At 44.7% G+C, this 20,248-nt stretch overlaps 1 long non-coding RNA gene across 1 annotated transcript; it reads left to right on the top strand.

Moving 5' to 3' along the window:
* The first annotated feature begins 12,565 nt into the window (after positions 1-12,565).
* Positions 12,566-19,804, top strand: LOC142578032 (uncharacterized). The gene is made up of 3 exons (XR_012827140.1): positions 12,566-12,849; positions 14,352-14,488; positions 19,603-19,804. It is a non-coding gene; the product is annotated as an uncharacterized LOC142578032 (long non-coding RNA).
* The last annotated feature ends 444 nt before the right edge of the window (positions 19,805-20,248 follow it).

Genomic DNA, 20,248 nt, shown 5'->3' on the forward strand with positions numbered 1-20,248 from the left:
CAGGAGACGCATCTGGGTGACGAATATTGCAATCATGAGATAGATAAATATCAGTTAAAGTCCTAAGTTTCCTAGGATTGTGTTCCTATTTTCGGCGATTTTTCATGAACTTCTCCGAAATCGCTCCTCCTCTCACATACTCCTTTAAAAGGACACCACTTTTTGTAGGGAACCGATCAGGCTGCACCAATTTCAACGCTTATCAGTCGCCTTATCAATCCCACCATGTTTGGTCAATTTGATCTGCATGCCTACACATAAATGTCCACTGATGCCAGCGACCACGGCATTGGCGCTATCTTGTCCCAATGACACCGCAACACCAATCGCGTGATCGCGTTTGCTAGCCTCTTCTCTCAGAAACAGAGCCCCAACTAGTCCGTAACAGAACGGGAATGCTTGGCCCTTGTTTGGCCCACTGCTATGTTCCGCCCTTAGTTGTTAGATCGCCATTTCGCCGACGAGACAAATCATCATGCCTTATGTTGGCTATCCTCACTCAGAGACCCTGCAGGCCGTCTTGGCTGCTGGGCTTTACGCCTTTAAGTATACCTTTACCATGTCCTGCAAATCTGGGCGGCTACATAAGGACGCCGACTGCCTCTCCCGCTATGCTGTGGACCCTCCCGCTAGCACCGATATTGATACAGATGCCACAGATACCTTCATTTTGTCGAGCTCCGACTTCTCACGCATCGCCAACCAGCAGTGTTGTCACCCACATTCGCAATCCATCGTCGAACACGTTAGCTCGGAGCAACAGGACGTTTCTTTCCGTATGTTTGTTCTCCAGGACGGGATCTTATACCGATGCAATATGAATCCACATAGTGCTGAGCTACTTCTCGTCGTTCCCCATCATCTGCGCTCGACAGTCCTCTCGCAGTTACACGATGTGCCACCGCTGGCCATTTGGGTGTCTGCTGTACTACAACCGTGTGCGCAGGCGATTTTCATGGCCTGAGCTACCTCGCTCTTTTCGACGTTACGTCGCTGCCTGCGAACTTTGCCAATGCCGTGAGAAGCCTACATTGTCTCCCGCCTATAGATATACCCTGTGAGCCATTTTACCGAGGCGGCCTGGAGCTCCTTGGCCCGTTTCCAACTTCATTTTCGGGCAGCAGGTGGGTGACCGTTACGACGGACTATACCACGCGTTATGCCATAACGTGGGCGCTCCCTACGAGCTGCGCAACTGATGTGGCTGATTTTCTCCTTCATGAAGGGATCCTACGCCATGGTGCCGCACGTCAGCTACTCACTTATAGAGGCCGCTGTTTTCTTTCTAAGGCTGTTCACGACCTTCTTCGCTCTTGTTCCACGTCCAACAAGTTTACGATGGCTTACCCCGCACAGACAAACGGACTAACCGAGCGTCTGAACTGTACACTCAGGGACAGGCTCTCCATGTACGTTTGTGACGATCACCGGGTTTGGGACTGCACCTTACGCTTCGTGACGTTTGCATACTATTTGTCGCGTGACGATATTACTGGATATTCTCCGTTCTATCTGTTACATGGCCGTGAGCCGCTCCTGCCTCTTGACTCGCTGCTCCCTTCGGATGCCGCAACTACCACATTCTATGCTCACGACGCCATTGTTTGCACGGGCACAGCACGTCGCATTGACCGTGACAACCTTGTGGCGCATCAGACTATCCAAAAATACCGTTACGACAGCCGTCGTCGGGTCTTTCATTTCAGCCCTGGGTCACTTGACCTGCTGTCAAGGGCCCCAGAGTTGAACTACTGCCGCGATACGTCGGGGCATACCAAGTTCTTCGGCAAGTCACCAGGCTCACATATCAGATATCACCAATGCCTTCGACGTCTCCTAATGCACCAAGAACTGATATAATGCACGTTTCCCGAGTAAAGCCCTATAACGGATTTATAGATTTCATCAGACCCTCACACAGGCACCCATGCTAACATTCAAGTGGAACACGCTTAATATATATGTATATATATATATATATATATATATATATATATATATATATATATATATATATATATATATATATATGTATATATATATATATATATATATATATATATATATATATATATATATAGCTTCTAAAGGAGGCTTATTACCTGACGGATCGGGCGTACTCCTGGGTAGCGTATCATACTGCTGCCGAGTTGTAGCGACGCCTGCCTATCGAAGCTCTACCGACGTTACTATTAGGTAGCGTGGCGTTGTCGGAGGGCTGCAGGCATCCGGTAGACCATGGCGGCCGGGCAAGGACGAGGCGATTTCTAGTGCGAAACTTGCGCGGTTTATTCAAAGGTTGATGAAACATGATGACAAGAGAATGAAGTGATCAAAAGTACATTTCATCATCATCAGCAGCAGCAGCAGCGGCAGCCTGGTTACGCCCACTGCAGGGCAAAGGCCTCTCCCATACTTCTCCAACAACCCCGGTCACGTACTAACTGTGACCATGTCGTCCCTGCAAACTTCTTAATCTCATACGCCCAACTAATTTTCTGCCGCCCCCTGCTATGCTTCCCTTCTCTTGGAATCCAGTCAGTAACCCTTAATGACCATCGGTTATCTTCCCTCCTCATTACATGTCCTGCCCATGCCCATTTGTTTTTTTTTATTTCAAGTAAGATGTCATTAACTCGCGTTTCTTCCCTCACCCAATCTGCTCTTTGCTTATCCCTTAACGTTACACCCATCATTCTTCTTTCCATAGCTCGTTGCGTCGTCCTCAATTTAAGTAGAACCCCTTTCGTAAGCCTCCAGGTTTCTGCCAAGTAGGTGAGAACTGGTAAGACGCAGCTATTACGCACTTTTCTCTTGAGGGATACTGGCAACCTGCTGTTCATGATCTGAGAATGCCTGCCAAACGCACCCCAGCTCATTCTTATTCTGATTATTTCCGTCGCATGATCCGGATCCGCTGTCACTACCTGCCCTAAGTAAATCTATTCCCTTACCATTTCCAGTGCCTCCCTATCTATCGTAAACTGCTGTTCTCTTCAGACTGTTAAGCATTACTTTAGTTTTCTGCAGATTACTTTTTAGACCCACTCTTCCGCTTTGCCTCTCCAGGTAGGTGGATTGCAGAATGGATTGCAATTGGTCCCCTGAGTTACTAAGCAATGCAATATCATCAGCGAATCGCAAGTTACTAAGGTATTCTCCATTAACTTTTATCCCCAATTCTTCCCAATCAGGGTCTCTGAATACCTCCTGTAATCACGCTGTGAATAGCATTGGAGAGATCGTATCGCCCTGCCTGACGCCTTTCTTTATTGGGATTTTGTTGCTTTCTTAATGGAGGACTACGGTGGCTGTGGAGCCGCTATATGTAACTTTCAGTATTTTTACACACGGCTCGTCTAAACCCTGATTCCGTAATGCCTCTATGACTGCTGACGTTTCGACGGAATCAAACGCTTTCTCGTAATGAATGAAAGCTATCTATAAGGGTTCGTTATATTCCGCATATTTCTCTATCACCTGATTGATAGTGTGATTATGGTCTATTGTTGAGTAGCCTTTACGGAATCCTGCCTGATCCTTTGGTTGACAGAAGTCTAAGGTGTTCCTGATTCTATTTGCGATTACCTTAGTAAATACTTTGTAGGCAACTGACAGTAAGCTGATCGGTCTATAATTTTTGAAGTCTTTGGCGTCGTCTTTCTTATGGATTAGAATCATGTTAGCGTTCTTCCAAGATTCCGGTACGCTCGAGGTCATGAGGCATTGCGTATACAGAGTGGCCAGTTTCTCTAGAACAATTTGCCCACCATCGTTCAACAAATCTGCTGTTATCTGATCCTCCCCAGCTGCCTTCCCCTTTGCATAGCTCCCATGGCTTTCTTTACTTCTTCCGGCGTTTCCTGTGGGATTCGTCACCTGTGGGGTTTATGGATTTTGTATAGAGCCCCTTCAATAGGCTCTCTACAATCCTGGGAGCGATCTTGCTTCCGTCGATGTTATGTGACCGGCACAGAGTCGGATTGGCGGAAAGAGTGCCCCGCCTCAGATTATACCACGCCTCTGGTGGTACCGAGCCTCCTGGAATTGGAGACGCTGGTCCGTCTCTTTTGCGCGTTGCTGGTTCGAGGAAGTACTCGTGTAGAGTTTGACCGTTAGAGGAAAGGGTCCCTCTAAAGTCGCACACACACACACACACACACACACACACACACACACACACACACACACACACACACACACACACACACACACACACACACACACACACACACACACACACACACACACACACACACACACACACACACACACACACACACAAAAGAGGCCTGTAGACACTGCGAGCCTTCCGCCAGACCGGCAGACACTCGAAATGGTCATGGAGAATTAGGAAGTCACGCTTCATTTCCACGAGGCATGGTGGGTGAAGTCCGGGTGAGAGAAAGTCCTTTCTGCACGAGGTGCTGGATGCCAACCATAGCAGAAGTCACGCCTCATTTCGGCGAGGCATGGTGAGAGAAGGTCTGGTAAAATTCCTTTCTGTACGTGGTGCCAGACGCCAACCGTAACACGGGCCAATGACGGGTAGAGCGCCTGACTGATCGCAGTCTCTGAGCTCGACCGTCTGCGGCAGCCGACGCTGTTGGCAATCCTGCTGCCTACGTCCAGGCGTTATTTATTACAATGTCCCCATCGGAAAAAGGCGCAATACTGGCGATTTAGTCTCAAGCTGAGGCCGCAGAGTCATGTTAGGAATCAGGCCGCTGGAAGTGGACGACTTCGTGGTTAGGACGATGTATGTCATATGGCTCTATGTCAATGGCTCGATGAGATAATGGACCGGAGAAGTTCGCTACAGAAATCGGTATGGTCGATCGCACTTAGGAAGAAGTTTTCAAGAGAACGCTCGTGTTCGGGTCGTACGGACACTCAAGGGACGATTTCCCGAGGAAACGTTAGAGTCGAGTTGTGAGCATCGCGTTTTCATTTTTGGCAATTTTGATAGTCAGAAGTGAAGCGATGGGCCAATTGACGGCATCTTCAGCTTGACTAGCGGCATCCAAAATTGGCAAGCATTCTGACGGGTCTGTGTAGTAGGGCTGAAAGGTATCGTTTGTTTAAGAACGATGATGACCACAAAAAAGCTAGAATGGGGAGAGACTCGTAGAGGCTTGCGTTGCGTCATTGTAAGTGGAGGTGATGAATTGAAGAACTAGGTTCCACTTGGAGTGGTCGGATGCTATGTACAATGCGAGCATGTCCCCAAGGGGGCGATTAAAGCGTTCCATGGCACCATTGGTTTGCGCGTTATAGGCGGTGAATGTGCGATGAACAATAGAGTATTCATCAAGCAATTACTGAGTGACTTCAGACAGGAAGGCGCGGCCTCGCTCGCTGAGATCATGAGTGCCTACATGACGAAGGACCAATCGGTGCAGTATAAAACTGGCGATTTCCTGCGCAGTAGCAGCTGGCAGGGCAGCAGTTGTATAGTTGTCGAAGACAACTATAATCTACCGCTTGCGCACGTATTAAAGGAAAGTGGGCCATATAGATTGGCACCGACATGATCAAAAGGTTGAGGTGGCCATGGCAGGTAATGGAATGCACCGGCTAGGAGATGAGGCGGATATTTGCATTGCTGACGTTCCTGGCAAGAGTGGACGAAGTTCCGAATGAAGGTGTACATCCCCCACCAATAGTAGCAGTGCCGAAGGCTCTCACACGTCTTGAAAACGCCAGCGTGATCACACTGTGGGTCGGGATGGAACGAGGATGATATTTCTGATTTCAAGGCTCTCGGTATGACAGACAATCACGTACGTCCCTCTGATGCATACTGGCGTCAGTACAGAAGCTTATTACGGATCGCAGAATGAGGAACTCTGCGCAGAAGTGCTCAAAAGGCCGCAACTGTTGAGGTATCCGAGAGAAGGTCGAGAAGGGATGATATTCAGGGGTCATTGTATTGTTCGATAGCAATAGTGTCAAAGTAAAGAGACGACAACTTGCGCTCACAGGGCGACAGTGGCATCTAGCGAGAGTGACGAGCGGGAAAGTGTGTCAGCATCAAAATGCTTCCACCCGCAACGATACACTATGTTTGTCCCGTACTCCTGGATTCCCAGGGCGCAGCGCGTGAGGCGCACAGAGGGTCTTCTAACTTCGAAAGCGAATACAACGCATGGTGGTAGGTCACTAGATCAAAAGAGCGGCCACATAAAAAAGGGCGAAACTTGTGAAGCGGCGAGACGATGACCAAGCACGCCTTTTGCGTGACGCTGTAGTTGCCCTGCGCCTTGGTCAGCGTGCGGCTCGCATATGGCACGATGAATTCTGCCTGACCAGGATGATGCTCTGCGCGGGCGGCACCTAGGGCTACACCACTTGCGTCGGTATGTACTTCAGTAGGAGCTTGAGGGGCAAAATGACGAATAGGTGGTGTGGTGAGAAGACAGCGCAAGGTAGCGAAAGCAAGGTGGTGGTCGCAGGCACGGGACCAAGATGAGAGGTCTTTCGCACCACGAAGCAGTTCCGCGAGGGGTGATAGTATCAGCGCAAATTTTCGAACGAAACGCCGGAAATAAGCGAAGTGCTGCCGTCTACATTTCAATGTGCACTGCTCATTTGCCCTTCGTAGGTTTGCGGTGAATAAGAAATGTTTCCAACCTAGAAAAGGTACACAAGAACTATCCCGTGGGGTCATCTTGTGCAACGCCGAAGTGTTGAAGACAGCTTGTGGGGCATTAAAAAAATAATTGGGAAAGCGCTCGGGTTCTCTAAGCTAGTGCTGTCTTTTGTACGTTCTCAAGTGTTTACGTTTATTTCTGCACAGCAACGTTAACCTGTGCAGCGTCGAGAAACAAGAATACATATGCCATGTGCCTTTTTTTGTTCCGGCGTCACGCCATGTTAAACTCGGCCCGGCTGATAAACAGTGCAGGCTCGGCTTCCACGTGGCAGACACACGAATGAAATTCGTCCACTTTAGATACAGTAAAAAGAAGCTGAAAGAAATGATCTATATAATTTTCAGGCCTAATTACGGATTTAAAACATTGTGCATCTATATTCTTAACATACATAATTTCTAGAATAAATCGGCTGTTTGAGATTAAATAAGCTGACATCTTAGAGCCAGTACACATTGCCTTTTTATTTCAGATACAAGAAATGTAGTAAAAATGAGCTTTTATGCGTTTCACTTGCATTTTAATAGAGAAAGCAGGCTTGCCACCTTAATAAAGTTCTACGTTACGGAACCTCCGTCAAGGAACTTTATTTATTTATTTATTTTGAGAAGTTCCTAAGGCCCTTACAACGAGGGTATAGCTTAAAAAATTCAAACAAGTGCTAAATATAACACATGGAGCTATTTAATTCTCGGAACATCCCCTGCTTGCTAGCACAAAGATTACTTCCCAGCAAGCTTTGCTGGTGCAGGAAACTTCTATAGTATACAAAAATTGAGAGGAATATTGCTTGCATGTTTGCAGGGTGTCTCAGGGGTACGAAGTGTCGTGTTAATTTTGGGATGTATAATTTGAAATGTATTTGCTCCAAAATTTTCACTATAACGTTTTTTACCTTTATACATACTGCAGCGCAAGAAAGCACATCTCGATCGTCAAATACAATGCAGTTCCACAGGCAAGTCCACATTTCTACTTCGCCTCGAAATTTGAAGAATATGGTCTGTGGGGGTGAGGGAAGTTTATTTTTGAGGCTGAATGGGATACAAATCGCATAAGCCAATCCAATCGAATATCGAATAATCTGTAATTGGGGTCGAGTAGTGAGGAGCTGTTTTCTCACTTGCGTGAACACATCTCCTATGCTAGTATATTCAAAACGTTAGCAGTTTCCTTCATTAGATTACACGTTACGAAGCGTTGTTTATGGACATGTGCAGAGGGAGCATTAGGAGCAAACAATGACTTTATTTGCACACTCACCGATAATTGTTGTTTGCGAATGCTGGCGGTTTAGCTGTAAAAGACTAATCAAAGGTAATTGGACAGATTGACCTAGCTAGCACGCATCACTGCGTAATTTCTGTGTTATCTTCAGTGATTTTATTTCAAATTGATAGTTTCTCGTTTTTTACGTGTATTGTGGCCACCGAGATTAAATTTGTCACAATTTCGCTGAAGTTTTATGCTTCATCACACACAGCACGCTCATTGACAAACCAGAAACTGTGCAAACATGGGTCCTATAACGTGAAACTATTCCAATCTGTTTTTATTCCAATCTTCTTACCTCAAATTTACGTAATCACCAACGCAAGCTTCGGTCGGTAACCCACAGCCTTGTTTAAAAAGCCTAATCGAACGCACTCTACATTTATAGGAGGCCACTTTTTCCTTTCAGCGCGAATAGCAGACTACATTTAGGAATTGTTTTATCTGATTGGCTGACAAGAGGTGAGGGCCACGCTCAATTGTGGAGGGCTTAGATGGGGCCGAGTCAGCACAGCGATAATAGATAATGGGTGGTGCTGACTTCTTCGATTGGTCCTCTTCCCCTTAGCATGCGATGTCTGGTCAAAAATCACGGCGGCATGCAATGGAAGGTTAAAAATTGCGCCAGAATGGATCCTCAGCAAAGAGTTGGGAAAGGGATCTCGTATATGTGCCGACAGGGCTCGGCAAAGTCATACTCACAAGGAACAATATTGATTATGCGCAAATAATTCATGATCTCCGACACCTCCCCGGCGCGAGTGACACGGAGCTATCTTCTAATTCTTTCGTAAAGGGGCAGTCTAGAACTACTAAAAAATTAGTTTGACAAAATTATATGTCTTTAGCCTGTACACGTCACTATGCCGCGATGACTTCGCGCTATTTTGGGACGTCCCGTTACAGAAGGCGAAGTTGGCGCAGCCCGAAAGCATTGGACCTATAGCAGAGCGCTAACGTCGAAGAAAGGCATCGAATCAGAAATAAATATTTTTCCTTCGTTCGGTCTAATCATACATAATGAGCGTGCAAATATTATATCAGATGGGGTGCTCTCGCTGTTTTCATGATGTCGCGTGACAAACAGGAGAAGGGGAGAGGAGGGTAGCCCGAAATTCTTTTGACCAATTGTGGGTCTTTACGTTATCGCGCTTCAATATTCAATCGCTATCAAGCGCTATCGCGCTTCAATAGGAATAAAGACTAATCAATTCTAAAACACAATTGAATAGCGCAACAATCGATTCTTTATTTGAAAGCTGGGAGAAATTCACACCCTGGGAATGTACTTTCATAACTCGTGTATTTGAGAAGAGATGCTTTCTGGGACACTACTGCACACGTGAGACAATTAAGATATTTATGCAATAATTACTGAGTTGTAGCTAGCTCACTATATATACCATCGCAATAGCGTCTGTAATAACTAATCAATTTTTTTCTCTGCGTAGAGTTACTTGTATTGTGTGATGCAGTTGGGCAGTACGCTCAAGGTGGGAACAACAAACCACAATGTCCACCAATGTTTGTCACTCCTTTGAAATGAAAGAGATGGAAGCAGCTTGAGCTTAAACCCCAACTCACTAGTCTTCGGAGCGGTTGTTATTGTTGGTATTGACGTAGTCATCCTTTTTGGAGTAGACGTTGTAGTGCGGCTGGTACACTCTTAAAATTTTCACACCCTTATGGGTGTAATGCGGGTGTATTCATCTTTTCACCCTTGTAAACACCCCTGAAACGCCCTTTCTTAACGGAAAAGGGTGTTCAACAAGAAAACACCCGTGGAACACCCCAGTCTTTCTAATTTACACCCTAATTATAAGGGAGTAAGTGAACAAGCTTACAGTATATGATAAATGAACATTGCCAGTTAAGGCGTTGATATTGGCTATACATGAAACGCGCGCTACCTGCGCTTGAATCAGGTAGCTGGAATGATTAGATCGGGGCATCTAGGCAGCAGCGCACTGGCTCCGAACAGTGGTCAAAAATGAAGTTTCCCACGAATGTTGATATCGAACGGATGACACTAACGCGCAGACTTTGCATAGCCAGATATCTGCAAAAGGCTTCATATGATCAATGGCAAAATATTTACAATGCTATTACTGAATACTTAAAGGTGTGCAACCAGTTAGACTGGGAATGGTTAGGAGTGAGGGCTAACGGTAAATAGCTCACCAACATACGGTTTGTAGATGACATTGGCATACTCAGCAACGCTGCAGACTATTTGCAACAAACGTTTGAGGACCTTGTCGAAGAAAGTGTAAGAGTCTGATTGAGAGTTAGTATGCACAAGAGAAAAGTAATGTTCCGCAGCCTGGCTAGAGAACGAATGTCATGGTCGGCAGTCAGCCTCTAGAACCTGCGCAGAAATACGTTTATTGAGGTTAATTACTCGCAGGGGCCTCTGATCAAGGAAATTAACAAAAATAAAAAAATAGCTGGAGAGCTTACGGCAGGCATTACTAAATCATGACCAGGGAGCTTACTGCTAACCATTGTTTTCTACCGTTACTAACGTATGGGGTCGAAACTTGGAAGTTACCAAAGAAGCTTGGGAAGACGTTGAGGACCGCGCAACGAGCGATGGAATAAAAATTATTAGGCATCACGTTAATAGACTGGAAGACAGCGATGTGGATTAGAGAGCGAACGGGGATAGCTGATATTCTGGTTGACATTAAGAGGAAGAAGTCGTGCTGGGCAGACATTGCAATGCGTAAGGGAGAGAACTGCTGGTCTATTGGAGTTGCAGAATGGGTGCTAAGGGAAGGGAAGCACAGTCGAGGACGGCAGAGAATAATGTGGACGTGATGGAATTGGGAAACTTGACGACACGTGGAACCAGTTAGCACAAGACAGGGGTATTGGAGATCGCTGGAGAAGCTTTCGTCCTGCGATGGACGTCAAAATAAGCTGATGATGATGATGTGACGACATCCATGCTAGCTTCGCGGCATGTCATTTATGTTATGTCATGCATGCGTGTCATGTACGTTCTGATAGCTCGATTTGCGTCGATTGCGGGGAGGGGGGGGGGGGGGCTAGTAGCGGCGTAGCCAAGTGGGGCACGCCGGGCACTTGTACCGCTCACTAACAGTAAAATTTTTGCTGCTATGGCGATGGCCCCGCTGGGGGGGGGGGGGGGTCAATTGGGACCCCCCCCCCGTCTCACCAAAAAATTTGCTGGTTACGCCACTGTGGGGAGGGGGGTGTAAGATTGCTCTAGACCCCTCCCCCTAACTTGTCAACGGAAACGGGGGACGGGAGGGCAGCTGCCGCCGGGCCGCAAACCTTAGGCAGCCCAATTACCGGCTGCATTTCCCTTTGGACGTGAATACTGCTCTAATGCCATTGCACTGTAGGATTGTGGCGGTTCGAGGGCATGCGACAATAAAACAAAACACATACAGCCATCAGCAAGTCTTAGCATGAGCAGGTCTTTGGGAGCTGGGCAACTCTCTCCCAAAAAAAAAGAAAAAAGCTTGGCACCCCTCTTACAGGCATTGTCAACTCTGGGTCCCACCGCTCACTGCACATTTCCGGTAAAAAAAAACCACACAGGAACTCCTCTCGGATTTGTCTAAGTGTGCGTAAGCATTGTGACTCTTCCTCATCTACACACAGTCCATGTCGTTATCAATGTTATGAGACTTGATCCGACAAGTATAAGCGACAGCGCTGCGGCGACACGAACTGCTCTGGTCGGCGGCGCAAGCAAAGTACTACAGGTGGCGGGGCCAGGCGCGCTGGTGACGTTCCGTTCCTTTTGAGCCGTTATCGCTCTTTAGCCGTTCTCATCCGCGACGAACCATTATCAACCGTTCTCCGGCGGCGGCTGCTTGTGGCACGGCCGCGCGAACCGTATCTTGAAAGCGAACTGCATTGTGGACAGAGTGTGCCCACTGCTGAAAACTTCACGCGCTGTGTTCTCACCGTTTACTTCGCTTTGAAAACAGACGCGCGTACACCTATCTTGAAAGTGATCTGCGAAAAGCGCATAGTGTGGCATAAGCTGAAAGCTTCGTGAGCGCAGTGTTCTCGCCGCTTCGGTCGCGTTGAAGCGAGAGCTAGCACGAAGGTGAATTCACTCGCTGCTGCGGGTTCTATTTTAAAAGATATCGTGCGGTACGGACTGACGGACGGATGGTTTTTCTTGTTGGGGAAATATAGAAATGCTTACGTTATACAAAAAAAAAATCGCAGGGTTCGCGAATTTCGCGATAAGAACCAACACCAACCTTGTCCCCCGCCCCCCGCTTAGCGATGCCGTCTTGATCGCCCCCTCCCAACCCCGGGAAAAGGGACACTACCTCTCTATCTCAGTTGAAGAAAGGATGATGAAACGTTAACAACGACAATAACGGCATTTACTAACGAGCTGTCTTATGGCCTCTGAGATTTCCGCGCGAACCTGAGAGGCCATAATTGGCCGCTTAATAGCATAAAAAGACAAAGATAATGCCAAACGACACAGTTAAATATTCAAACAAAGAACTGATCTTAGCTATACTGTTTGGGGAAAAGAAATAAAAAAATTAGACAGCCGCAACGCACGCCACTAAAGCCACCACCGCCGGCATAACGCGGAACCAACAGTTGGCAACATTTATTCGCGCGTCATTGCTTCGTCCGCTTCGTCTCCGCAACGAGAGCCGCCATCTTCTCGCGCCTAACGTTTTGTATGGTTTTGTTCTCTGCAATCCGCGCACACAGCTCATCGGTGGCTCACATCTGCTCGGTGTCGCAATGCGGCCTGCGTCATTTTGTGGTGTTCGCGCAATCGGTGTGAAACATGTCGCATGTGAAATGTTTGATAGAAGTGCCTCACGTCCAAGTCTAGCCGCCGTACGGGTGTATGGCTGTGCGCCCCGTTCTCGGAAGCGTCGACGGGTTTCCGGCATGCGGATTTCAGGTACGTGCAAATGCGTTTCGCCCTCCTATTGAGCTCCGGAGCAAAGCGTACAATATTTCATGTGAAAGATGCAGTGCCCGTCATCATGGTGTGAATTTCGAGCGGCAAACGAGAACTTTGGCACTTAGAGCACACCGCGGCTGCTAAGTCAGCGTGGAAATTGTTTTACGTTACCGTAATATGTTGCTGTCAGTCTAATCTGCTGCTTGTGGACAGCTAGCCCATTGACTTTTGCTTGTGGCAGCGATAGGTATATAAATGGAAGCGGTAATAATTTTCGAGAGCAGAGAGTTGTTTCGCTCGATGTTTAGTCGTGTTCATGGCGTTATGAAAGCTAGAAAACTAACTGGCTTAATCGTGCTTAGTTCCAACTCCAAGGGGCGTAACGTTGGCGCTGTATATGTTTATTTTCGGTGTCACGAGTACCACTTTCATGCTTTTGTTGCATGAGTGGTAGCTGCTGCATGCCGTCTGGGCAGAACACAATAAAAGCAATTTCCTCACTCATACGTATGCAATGTGACGTAACAAAATTTCCAGCGTTTTATTCGGAGCGTAAATATCTAGTATAGTTTAATAAGAAACTCAATTTCTGTCTTAGCTTAGTAGGCGTGAAACAAGTGAAACTCTCATTCCTTTTTGAATTGTTCGCCCAAGCCGCACCGCCCGCAGATGCGTCATCGGGTAATTGACAGTAGCTTCGCTACGTGAGTTGTTTTATGCGCCAATATTACCCGGTTAAGTATCCTGTTAATTTATGCCGACGCTCGTTCATCTTGATTTTAAGCGGTTACTATCCCCGAGTACCGGACGATGCCAAACTTGTGAGGTGTAGCAAACTCGGGAAATTCGAAGTGGCGTGGCTGCAAGTTCCTGTTTTTACGTTTCTTGCATTCAAAGCCAACAGACACAGTATCACTCATTTATTTTCCATTTCTGCTGTACTTGATCAATCTAATGTGACAACTGCATTTGCTCTTTAATGTTCTCCATTTACTGTGTATTCAGCTTGGCTGCCGTCCTCTCTTCAGAGGATGCCGCTGTGATAGCTCTTTCGTATAGCACATGCCTCTAGGCCCTTGTGTTTCAAGGGCTCTGGCGAGGCAGCAGTGCTCCAAGTAATTTTACCATCCTATATATCTTATATTTTGCATCATTCTTCCACGATGGATTTTAATGTTCATAGTATTCGTCATTAGTCATCGCCATAATCTTATAGCACGTAGATTTTACGCACTCTACAGCGACAATTTTAGGCCAGTTTACAGCCAAGTCGCATCTTCCATAATACATCGTCAACATTACCACTTGTCATGGCGCTCTCTGGCCAAACCTGGCCCTTGCGCCGTAAAACACCACACATCATCATCATCAGCTTGGTTGCCAGAAAACGCTTGAATTTTTTTCAGTATCCAAGTGACGAAATATTTCACTGACGGCCGTGTGTGAAACACGCAAGATGACAAAACTGATAGCAAAATGATGAGATATTTCTTTTATAGCGTTTGGACTCGACTTTTCGTGAGGATGTCGATCGACCTTGGGCCTGGTGACAGTGCACCCGACATCGCCAAAGTGCAGCCTATCAGTTGAGTGCCCCCGAATGGACCATCAACATCGGAAAATGAAGCAGAGCCAGGTAGGGGCAATTTTTACTTTGGAACAGAGTACTGACAGCTGCCTCTTTTTTTAACTAAATAACATATTTACAAACCAACCCTTTCTGTTTGTGCAGCCTACATAGAATCGTTTTTTGCTTGTTATACAGACCTTCAGAAAGCAGTTCTTCTGAACCCTTTTTGCATGCACAAAAAATAAGTAAAGAGGAGTGCACTTTCTGAAGAAATTGATGCACTGAAATGTGCGTTCGACACATAGTGAGATGCAAAATAACGAACAACTTTAAAGCGGTAAAAAAAGTTTGAAACATGTTCTAACATCATAACCCGCCTTAGCATACGGATCTAAATATAACAGCAACAGAGGTGCATGCGGAGAAGTGTTTGTAAATGTTTGCAAAATATGTACATTGCCTAAGAAATTGTTTTTATTTACTTGGAGCTTCTTGGTGCCATGGCAGTGCAGTAAAAGCTCAAAATGATGCCCCTGCTCCTAATAAAGCACCTTTAGCTTTTAAAATTAAATTATGGGCTTTTACATTCCGAAACCTGAAGTTTTGGGAACCTGGCCTTCTTTAATGTACACCTGAATCTAAGTGCATAAGCGTTATTGCATTCTACCCTCATCGGAGGGCAGCTGCCTTGGTCTAGATTGAAGCTGGGACCAGCATGACTGAGCAGCATGGCATCATTGTAAGTGGGCTATAACACCAGGTCAAAATGAGAAATACTGCTTAGAACTACCAACTTCTTGGCTCACAAGCACTTTGCACTAAGTTAAAGGAGTAAGAAGTACTGACAGCGACCGTTTATGTACCAATTTCTTTTTAGGCTGACTCCATTATTAGGGTGCAAAGCTTCAATTAGTCAAAACCAGCCTAAATTACAGAACCAGCTCAAAACACACACCATGTATAGCTGGATTTGGACATGAAAATGGAGTCAATTCGTGTCGCCGAAAATGGAAGTGGCAGTCACACTATTTCATGCATTTTGCCTAAAACATAGTCAACAATAATTAATCAATTTCTAAAATATTCTTTTCAAAAAGTTTTTTTCAAGCATGAAAGGAGGAGCCAAATGGTGTTCAGGTGCACGAGCGGTTAGTTGCACGGCACTTCTTGCATGTGTTCACTGGCTTCTTTCAAGCTTGAAAAAAAAAATTTGTTGCATCTATTGAGCAGTAGAAAGCTGGATTGGGAATTTTTCAGGATGCTCTACAATTTTGGCACTGACACTTTTGCTTTAAATAAAATATTTGAGCAGTTAAATAATAGTTAATAACTAATTACCTAATTAGGAAAAATGCAAGAATTGGCTTCACTTCCTCAAAACGATGGCAAACGACATTACCTTGGTGCTGTCCAGCTACGTGGCACTTGTACATATTTAAAGCTTGAACATGTCATACAGATCACCTGGTAATTACAAGGCATATATAGAAGTGGCTAAGTTGTGTGAGCCAGCCATGTGTAGCGAATCATGAGAAACAGCCATGTTTCTTTGACTTAAGGGCATGATAAGATTTACATGCTCGACACCTTGTATCAGTGTGTTCTAGGCCTGTTCGTAGTTTAGCTGCTACATAAACAATATTTCTCCACGTGTAAGCTCATATGCATCTTTCAAGTATGTTGCCTCGTGTGTCCAAAATAAACCATCCTCGCGCTTCCTTCATTATGTATTCATCTGTTGCTGTGCTAAATTTTTAACATGCAACTGCACAAATTTTCATCTAGTTTTCATATTTCCTCGTTGTTTGGTGGCTTTATTTCTGAACAAGTTGTTTTCGTTAAACCCTGTTGCACACAGCAGTACACAGCATTTCTGCCTAGAGTGGGAATTTTTTTTTTCAGATTGACATTAATACACCTTGCCTGGGCAATGTAAGGCATTCTACATAACATGACCCTGCAATGATGTTTTATCTTGCATTCCAGCATCATGCAAAACTGTTTACTTACCAGATTAGAATATGTATAAGTGTTGGAAGTAACAGAACTGGAAGAAGCCAGCAGATAATGAGGCCAAGGAAAGCATACAGGAACATGTTTTAAGTTTTTTATATGAAGTATAGAAATGATAAATTCTAGGTAAGTGAAAGTGGATTAAAAGATATCCACCTGTGGGTGGGGAACGGACCCATAACCTTCACATTACGCATGTGATATACTAACCACTGTGGTACTACGGCCGTGTTCGAGCTTCGACAATCTGAGGGGCCATAGTGGACGGTTGAATGCTGCCTCGGTGGCATAGTGGTTAGTGCATCGCATGCCTAATGCAAAGGCTGTAGGCTCGTTCTCCCCCCATGCCTGGTTTTTTTTTTACCATTCTCATTTCCCTTTATCATTTCTACATTTAAATAAAAAATTACAAATAAGTTTCCACGTGCCTTCCCTGGCATCTTCCAGCTGTGATTCAGAAAAATTTTGACCCTCAGTATCCTTTCTTCTCGTTTGGAAGAACAGGAACTTCATTTTAAAAATAATGAATTCACTTTGTTCAGCATCTCAATGTGGTCTCAAATCTTATCACAGCATGTGTATTACTAAGTGAAGTTTTTGTTAAGATGACGATATAGCATGGGACCTAATTAGTAGCCTTTGTGTACAGATATAGGACTAGTCTAATAAATAGGAGGCTATTAAGAAGCACTTCTAACATGGTCTGAGCATGTGTTTAAAAAAACTAATCTAGCATGATTTCAGGCATAACTGTGGCCCCTGAAAAATATTTGGATCATCTGCATTGGAATTCTTTTTAGAGAGCACCAATACTGCTTTGATAGAAGTAGCCTCGTGGAACATGAAGCATCGCTTCTTGCTGAGTCAAGGAAATATCTGCATATCTGAGGTGCATGTGTCATATGCTCGAATGCTTTTTAAAGGCTGCTAATAAGAAAATTTATTCACTTGCCTTCCAGGGATTGCTTCAGTAGTCTATGCTACTCGATCATAAACAATTTACCAGAGTGAACATTCATCACAGTTGGCTTTGCAATGTTTATGCAAAATACCACAATTGCCTACTAGACATGTGACTGCACTAAAACTTGGAATTAATGACCAGTAAGATTTATGGGACCAGCAAAACTTAGTTTATTACTCCAGAACAAAATGCGAGGCACTTCGGTTATTTCTGCCATAGAGTTTCTTACAGTAATTACTAGAGGGAACTGTGGCGCTGCATTCGTACCACCATGGGAATGATGGGAAGCACATGGATTTGTCTGATATTCGTGCTTGTGAATTCAGACGTTCTTGTGGCTTCGTATATTATACGCTATATAAATCTTATTGTCGTAAATTTCAGCGCAATCTATGTCTATACTCTTCGAAGTGCAGAAGACGGCGCCAACACGCACAATTGATATTAATTGCAACGATTGAGCTTGTCAAGGTGGCCAAATCGAAAGGCGCCAAGCGTTTCAAGGCACTGGTATGCCCGCGATAAATTTATCAAGGCGTTGCACTCGCTTGTCGTTACATGCCTCCGTGGCTTAATGGTTTCAATATCAGACTTCTGTTCTAGAGTTCCTGTGTCTGAATCCTGTCGTCGGACGATTTTAATGTTTATTTATTTATTAAACAGTATATTGTTGAAAATGACTAGTTTACAAAGTCACAAAGCCGTTTGAGGCCAAACAGACAAAGTTTAGGCAAATCCATGTACTTCCCATAATTTCCATGCTGGTACAGCCGTTCTTGTTTGATCTCCTGTGGACACTAACGTCAGAGTTCCCTCTAGTAATTATTGTATGAAACTGATTTCTGCACCTCGCTCGTGCAGAAGCGGCACCACACCTGCTGCGTAAACATGCACTACCTTTCGGCCATGTGCAGGGAATGCTGTGAACTCGCCCTGTACAAAGCCTGCACTAAGCAAAACAAATCACAACGTGCAGTTGCTGCCACGTTGAACTGGTGGAATGAGTAGTGAAATGCAGCACCTCCTGAACTAGTTCAGAAAGTGCAGGTTAATCAAGTGGAGATTATATAGTAACAGAAGTTGAGTGATTCTGCATTACATTCACGAAATATACTTCATGATACTTTTCCATTTATTTCCTCAGTTATTAAGAATCCCTTTTGCATTGTTGGACAAAACTACAGAATGCCAACATATTTTCTAGCATTCACTGGTAGCAAACATGTCAAAACTTGTTCTAGTTACTGGATTGCCGCTTTAGCCGTTAACCCTCAAGTTAATTTCGGAAAAATGTACCAAATTTTTTACGTACTCAATTTTTCGGTGTCATTCTCATTCTAAAAATATATTACTTCATTGGTCTCAGGTTAGAAATAACATAAAAATAAGAGCTGCTCTTGAGGGCAGCTTTCCCTCAATGCCGACTGTAACTCATCTTTGACAATAAGAGCAGCATAACATCGGTCAGAAAGAGTGCGACTCGTCATTGGTGATATTGGTACTACCTCCAGTCACTAGTACAGCTTGGGATCAATGGTTAAAGGTTGCGACTTTGTTGCTGCCCAATTTTAATTCTGCAGCTGTTACACTTGGGTGTAGCGTGTGTATGTACGTGTGCATGCATTAAAATGACTTCACTCTAGAGCAAAGGAACTGTAGAGCAGAGAGGCATTAGTCATCTTTATATATTTGCTTTGTAAAGATGCGCTAAGTTTATCTTTTGCAGTATAGACTTGGCGCTCATTGGCCAGAGATGCCCTTGTGCTACTAAAACCTATCAATTCGCTTTTTGCAGTAGTAGGTGCTTATTCCTTTTTCAGGATCCGTCTGACAGTTTTAATTTGTTTTTCTTGAACTGTGCAATTCCCACTCACAGGACTGCATGTCATCTGAGGTGTTCCTTTTTCAATCAAGAATGTTGAGGTTGTGTTTGTGAAACTCGATTTCTGACCTCAAACGAGCTTGTACAAACTGACCAAGCTGATAATTCCACCTGCTTATATAATAAATATATTGCGGTTATGAACCCTCATAATGAATGAAACACAGTATAAAAATTTTATCTAATAAAACAATTTAATGAAATTTTTCATGTTTTGCGCGTTCGTGTTCACTTCTCTACTCTCGTGTCCTGTCTGCATGCCTCACCTCTTTTTTTGCATATTAAATATCGTAGAAACTTAACCATGCTTTTTTACCACAGTGCAGGGGGAAAAGGTTCCGGTAACACCATGCATTCAGTATGGTGGCCCAGATGTGTATGCAAGCAACCTCCTTCATGTGGACCAAGAACTACTCTGCAGTGTCTCGCAGACTTCCATGCGAAGCCCTCAACATTCTCGTCTGAGTGGAATGGCTGCTCATCTATCTGCGTGTCCATCACCAAGACGGCCAGTAGTAAAGCTCCTGTACCGTTTAACAAAGCTTAATGATTTTTTTATTTAGTTTTCACGGTTGGCCGTAGAATCTTAATATTTTTGATGTTTCTTACATTTTTACCTGGCACAAAGTGGTGCAATAACTTTAAACCAGTGTAATGTATTTAAGTGATGCTCACTCTAATGCTTATCTGGTTTTGTTTGTGTTTAAGAAATTTGAATGTCTGATGAGGTAACGGCATTTGAATTTGTCATCGTGGCTCGTTTCAATGAGCTGCTAGGAAATAAGACGCAAAACTTATCACACGCCAGTTGTAGCATTTTTGTTTTCATGACTAAAGTATACACGTTTCAAAAGATGGAAAGTGGGGAAAAAAGCCTCAAGAACATAATCATCCTAGGATTGTCATGTCCTTACAACTCTGCAATGACTAATGCCGCAAACATCTTGGGAGCACGTTGGTCGCAATG

Source organism: Dermacentor variabilis, chromosome 4 (assembly GCF_050947875.1).
Source record: "Dermacentor variabilis isolate Ectoservices chromosome 4, ASM5094787v1, whole genome shotgun sequence".
In the NCBI taxonomy this organism is placed as follows: domain Eukaryota; kingdom Metazoa; phylum Arthropoda; class Arachnida; order Ixodida; family Ixodidae; genus Dermacentor; species Dermacentor variabilis.